At 44.6% G+C, this 6697-nt stretch overlaps 1 protein-coding gene across 2 annotated transcripts in view; it reads left to right on the top strand.

The window, feature by feature from the left end:
* Positions 1-2625: 2625 nt before the first annotated feature.
* Positions 2626-6697, top strand: part of fbxo41 (F-box protein 41) — a 71908-nt gene continuing 67836 nt past the window's right edge. Inside the window, exon 1 of one of the 2 annotated variants that reach the window (XM_017709480.2) lies at positions 2626-2773. The gene's annotated coding sequence lies outside the window, so the exon portion shown is untranslated. Of the gene's footprint in view, positions 2774-3047; positions 3497-6697 lie in introns of those variants that run through there. The other variant, XM_037532862.1, reaches the window with a different exon arrangement.

Here is a 6697-nt window from a genome sequence, read left to right as displayed (position 1 = left end):
AAGTAGTAGCAGTAGTAGTAGCAGAAGTAGTAGTAGCAGTAGTAGTAGTAGTAGTAGTAGCAGTAGTAGTAGCAGTAGTAGTAGTAGCAGTAGTAGCAGCAGTAGTAGTAGCAGAAGTAGTAGCAGTAGTAGTAGCAGAAGTAGTAGTAGCAGTAGTAGTAGTAGCAGTAGTAGTAGCAGTAGTAGTAGCAGAAGTAGTAGTAGCAGTAGTAGTAGCAGTAGTAGTAGCAGAAGTAGTAGTAGCAGTAGTAGTAGCAGTAGTAGCAGAAGTAGTAGTAGCAGTAGTAGTAGCAGTAGTAGTAGCAGAAGTAGTAGTAGCAGTAGTAGTAGCGGTAGTAGTAGCGGTAGTAGTAGCGGTAGTAGTAGCAGTAGCAGTAGTAGTAGTAGCAGTAGTAGTAGCGGTAGTAGTAGCAGTAGTAGTAGCGGTAGTAGTAGCGGTAGTAGTAGCAGTAGTAGCAGTATTTGGCAGAAAAAAGCTAAGGGGTGAAAATCACAACTCCATTTGATGCATCACTATCACTAGGATGTCGTTTTAAATTCTATCCACAAGGTGGTGCTGTTATCCATATTAAATCATACCTGAATCTGTCTAATCTACATCTACATGTACCTGCAACTGGAACCAGTAACTGGACACTACAGCATTAAGGTAGAACCTGTGTTTACAGTTGATTTGTGTATAACTATGGCTTTCATAATACTTCTGTGAAAAAGCACCAAGTTCCTTTCTACCATTCATGTTATTACCAATTAATGCCACAGTCAAACTGATCTTACACAGTGGAAATTCCAGCATTCCAGCTGAATCTGCAGTATGTTTGATTAACAGTCTGTGAAATTCTCATTAAAACTCAGCCATGGCTTTATTACACTGATGAGCAGCAGCAAGGCTAGAGTATCTGCTTGTAGTTGTAGAGGGTGATTCCATGATTGTGGTACTATTTATGTAGGCAAAGTGAAGGTAAAAGATGATTTAAACGTTGACAAAATGTCCTTCACAACACCTGATGTGCATGTTTCAAAACAATAACTTAAAAAATATTCATATATACATATTAAAAAATAACATCTGCAGTACTTTGTACACTGTATATCTGCTTTTCCCAGTAACTACCTCGAAATATAGTCATGAAAACACTTTGATGTAACATACTAAGCCTGAAACATCCATTTTCATGAGTCGTCCATTATTGATTATGAAAAATGAACATTTTAGTGCCCCACAACATTCCATCAGCGCTGTTCCCTGAACACATTCACCACTCTGGAATATCTGGAATCTTCCACAAGTCACATAATCAATAAGAATGAGCATCATCATTTCTTTATTTCAGCCATACTGAGACACTGACTGATGAGGTTCTTCTCAAAGTGCAATACTTTTAGCCAAATTATAGACTGGAAGTAACTTATTACTTCAATAAATAATAATCCCATTCTTAATCCATAGGGTTTAATATGATGTCGACCCACCCTCTGCAGCTATAACAGCTTCAGATCTTCTGGGAAGGCTTTCCACAAGGGTTAGGAGTGTGTTTATGGGAATTTTTGACCGTTCTTCCAGAAGCACATTTATGAGGTCAGACACTGATGTTGGACGAGAAGGCCTGGCTCGCAGTCTCTGGTCTAATTCATCCCAAAGGTGGTCTGTCAGGTTGAGGTCAGGACTCTGTGCAGGCCAGTCAAGTTCTTCCACACCAAACTCATCCATGTCTTTATGGACCTGCTTTGTGCACTGGTGTGCAGTCATGTTGGAACAGGAAGGGGCCGTCCCCAAACTGTTCCCACAAAGTTGGGAGCATGAAATTGTCCAAAATCTCTTGGTGCTGAAACTTTAAGAGTTCCTTTCACTGGAACTAAGGGGCCGAGCCCAACTCCTGAAAAACAACCCCACACCATAATCCCCCCTCCACCAAACTTTACACTCAGCACAATGTAGTCAGACAAGTACCGTCTCCTGGCAAGCGCAAAACCCAGACTCGTCCATCAGACGGATCATTTTACATGATCTATCTCTTCGTGGCTGAGTTGCTGTCGTTCCCAGTCGCATCCACTTTGTTATAATCCCACTGACAGTTGACTGTGGAATATTTAGTAGTGAGGAAATTTCACGACTGGACTTGCTGCACAGGTGGTGTCCGATCACGGTACCACGCTGGAATTCACTGAGCTCCTGAGAGCGACCCATTCTTTCACTAATGTCTGTAGAAGCAGTCTGCAGGCCTAGGGGCTCGGCTTTACACACCTGTGGCCATGGAAGTGATTGGAACACCTGAATTCAATGATTTGGATGGGTGAGTGAATACTTTTGGAAATATAGTGTACCTGTGTATGTGTGTGTGTGTGTGTGTGTGTGTGTGTGTGTGTAAACGCATACTTCCCTTCTATATTCTATAGGTTGTTGGGACTGGACTGGTCTTCCACTAGATTAGCCGTCAGCAGCCGTTCTTTCAGAACATCCTGTACCCGGACCTGTTGGAGCTGTTGGAGTTTAGACAGTGGAGAATCTCATGTTTAGCATATGTAGATGTGAATCTCGCATGAGCGTCTCACCCGTGTCGGCAGAGACTCGCGCGCTCTGCGCACACACACACGCACACACACACACACACGCACACACACACATACACCGGCGCACGCGCGCACGCTCGCACGGCGCCGCGTTGTACTGCTGCAGAGTGCAGCGCGTGACGTCAGCGGCGGCGGCGGAGCGGCTCCGCTCTCTCGGTCGGAGCGGGAGGAGAAATTAAAAAAATGGGGGAGAGACTGCGAGGTGAGAAACGCCGCTTATGATTCATTGTTGCTCCTGTTTGTGCTGTGCGGTGTTGGGTCGGCGAGCCCGGTCACGGAGAGCGAGTTAGAGCAGACCGAGCTGAGCACAGCGGCGAAAATCTGACTGACGGTAACCGTGAACCGTTAGCATCACCGCCGGCCAGCGGCTTCAGTGACGGGCTTTTAGCTGCTCGAAATGCCGCGGTCGCGGCTGAGATGGAGCGAAGGGCTCCGCTGAAGAGAAATGACCGCCCGCGGTGACCGCTCGCCGGACTCTCTGTGGGGAGAGCCCGCGCCGAGCGGGGACGGTAGGCTAATCCGGTAAACACGCCTTTTTCGGTGCCGAATCTGTGGCTGTAAACGGGAGAGTCTGCAGAGACCAGTAACGTTAGCTAGCCGTAAAGACACCGTCCCTCGGGAAGCGGTGGGTTCGGACTGGGGGTCTTTAACGCCGTGGTTTGCTTATCTGAAGCTCCTCGCTGGCGACACACATGTAGGTTTGAGCGCAGGAGGCGTGACCTCAGCGCTGAAAAGCTGCAGCTTCGGCTCCAGTAGCCTAAAGCTATGGTGACCAGCCCACATCCAGCACACCTGATCAGGGGCTTCTCAGAAGACTGGTGGCGAATAGCTGAGCAGGGCCGAGGCTGCACTCTGCTGGATCTCCAGGAGGAGGGACGGCCTGAGATGCTACACTGCACATCTAATGCTCCTTCAGAAATCAAGGGTATTTAAAAGAGAGTTTGCACCCACCCCCCCCCCACCCCCACACCTCCCCCAATGCAGTAACAGCCTCTTCTGTTCTGGGAAGGCTTTACACAGGATGTGAGAACATTGCTGTGAGGATTTAGTTGCATGCAGCCTCGGGCACATTAGTGGGGACAGGTACTGTTGTTGAATGATTAGTTCTGGGTCACAAACAGCACTCCAGCTGATTCCAAATCAGTGCTCAGTCTCTCCAGAGAACGAAGGTTACTTGCTCCACAGCCCAATGCCGGGGGGTTCTGTTACCCCTGTAGCTGACGCTTGGCACTGGGCATGGTGACAGCCACCTTAGGCTCATGTGCAGTTGCTCCAGAGCATCCCAGGCCACTGGCAGTACTTTTCTAAGGAGGTTGTTATTAAAGGGAGCTATGTGACAGCTCGATCAGCAGAGGAGGACCTTAAAGGCTGGATTTACTAATTAAAAGGGGATTCTAGATACTTTGGCTATATAGTTTATATGCTTGTTGTAACTAGTGGAGTGGTTTCTGGTAGATGTGGGCTGCTTGTACATTGGTTCCACCTTCTAAACGAGGGTGGAGTCTTAGTTGGTTTACATATTCCCCACATATTAGGAGTCCCCACATTTATTAGGAGAACCCATATTTCTCTAAGGTTTTGGGATAATATCTGTTGCAAAATCACTTTACAAATAAAACCTAATTGAATCTATGTCAAAGGTTGGTTTTTAACAAGCTCAGTGGTTCTGCCCATTCTGAATGCTCGTAAAAGTTCTGCTGATGCTGAGGACTTTATTCCAGAAATGACAAAAATGTTTATTTTTCTTAGTTTATTATTCTTTTGTTAAGATGACGTACGGTTGGTGGAAGCATTGGAAGCTCATGTGATGAGTTTTAGATGCTCCTGTATGCGTTCCACTGCCTCAAGGCCTTAATTGTAAAACTAATTGACTAATGAACAATCCAGGGATGAAGGAATGCAGTTACACGTCGAGCCATTAAACTATAGACCTGTTATTCAGTTACTACCATGAATTATTTAGTCACTAATATACAAGGTATCTAGTTATGAGAGGGAGGAATGGAACTATTCAAGATTCCTTAAAAAATAAACAATTAATTTGATAAACACACCTTTAATTTGGGAGTCTTAATCAACATCTGACCCCAATAAGGCTGAAGATGTTTCCACACTTTCAAGCTTTCTTCGGATGCCTGGTGAATATTCTGCCTGAGCATGACCTAAGTTTTAAATCTGAACCCAGCTGTAGACCTGAATTTTTCAGGTCCTGTGAAACTGCTGTCGTTTTGATTACGTCCATTGCTGTAAAGCTACTTTGCAAAGCTTGTAGTTAAGAAAGTGAGGAACAGAGATTAAAGCCTGCACACGGTTCCTTTAAGTTTACATGGCTAACAGGATTTGCACACTTTAGCCTTAATATTTCAACCAAACCCCCCAAAAGCACATCACAGCATCTCATCCTCTGTTCTGCAGGTGGTTTCCAATCATATTTGCACAAAAGATAGTTAATGCATGCTAGTCAATGCATGGACGTTCTGACAGAACACTTGTTAGCTGATCATGGGTTTTTGAAAGGTAGATGTCTGCAGACAGGGTTCTGCATATATTTGCATTGAATGTTTTCCATTACATTTCCATTTCCTCCCACTAGTTAGCACTCCTTCAAATCACACGATACCACCAGCACACGGAGGGCGAAGGCTAGCCCAGCTTCCCCTGAGCCCTGTGAAGCTAAATACTGCATCTTTGCAGACTGCAAACAGTTGTGCTCTCTAGCACCACCAGGGATTGAACTCACAATCTCCTAATGATAGTGCCAGCACATGGATGGTTGTGCCATCAGATGCCCCCCATTGCAACCAATTGGAGGGGCAAAACGAAATAAGCCTTAAGCCTTGCTTTTAGACTTTTGATTGGTTGATGTGGTTGTAAAGCCCCCGTCCAGTGATGGATGTAGAGTTCTATTTTTGCAGGATAACAGCCTCCCTGCTTACAGGTGGCAGGCTAAATCCCTCAAGTGTGCGTGTATGCAGGTGTGTGTATGTGTGTGTGTAGGTGTGAGTGTGTGAGACTGTGGATTTCCCATTGATCGCTTGAGATGGTCCTTTCAGCCATCAGCCATTTCTGCTACCATACTTCTGTAATGAGAGATTGTATTATTTACAATGGCAGGCATTTGGTGGTGCCCTGTATAATGTTGTTCATTGATCTCAGGCTCAGTCGATACTGTAGTGTGTATATGTTCCCTTTCTTTCCTCTTTTAACAACATCACTGCCAGAATAAATGTGGACAATGTGGAGTTATACTAAATATTTTTAAGCTCTAAGACTTCATAGACCTTCGATAGGGCACCTGCAAGGCTACCAATCGTGGGGGCATTTGGTTGTAGCGATTTGCTTTTTAATGGAATTGCTGGAAGAGGGGCTGAGTGTGCAAACACTGCAGTAATAATACTCAGAGGACTTTTGATACTGATACGATTAACTATTTGCAGTTTCATAGCTAATACACATTTAGTTAAGACCAATTCATAACAGTAACATCTCATCCCTTTTATTATACACATCATTTGGCCTACCTCTTTTCTAAATTTGCCTTTTATAGTGTGTCCAATCTGATTAACCCCCAGAATGATTTGACCACCAATGGGTTTAAAACAGATTAAGAGTGAGTTGAGTTGGACTTTGTCACTCTGTCACTGTTAAGGGGCAGCATCTACTCTGAGCAGTTCTCATAAAAATGAAACTGTGTCATTTATGAGAGTTCATTGAGAAATTATGCCGGTAGACTGATCTTTCAAGGCTAATGGCAAATGCACTTCCAGCATTGATCTGTGAGGGGGCTGTGCAAAACTATACCTGGTAAAAAAAAAAAAAAAGACATTGTGAATCTCATGAGATCTCACTTTGCTCTCCTCCTCAAATTCAATCGGACACATCTGCTAATAGCCTTTTCTCGGGCCATTTTCAGTCTAATGAGCACGTTCTAACGAGATAACAAGAACACAAAATGTGCAGAAATCATGAAAACATGTTTCTTCTCTTTTCCTAACTGGTTTCAGGAAGAGATTCATGCATCAATTGGTATCAGCCATATGCACAAATGTTTGCTAATAGCAAAGTGGCACGCTGAATTTGTGGAGCAGAACAAAAGCGAAAGCTCCTGAGGCTTTTCAGGACCTTT

This window comes from Pygocentrus nattereri, chromosome 22 (assembly GCF_015220715.1).
Source record: "Pygocentrus nattereri isolate fPygNat1 chromosome 22, fPygNat1.pri, whole genome shotgun sequence".
Taxonomy (NCBI): Eukaryota; Metazoa; Chordata; class Actinopteri; order Characiformes; family Serrasalmidae; genus Pygocentrus; species Pygocentrus nattereri.
This window is presented reverse-complemented; position numbering and strand designations above follow the sequence as displayed.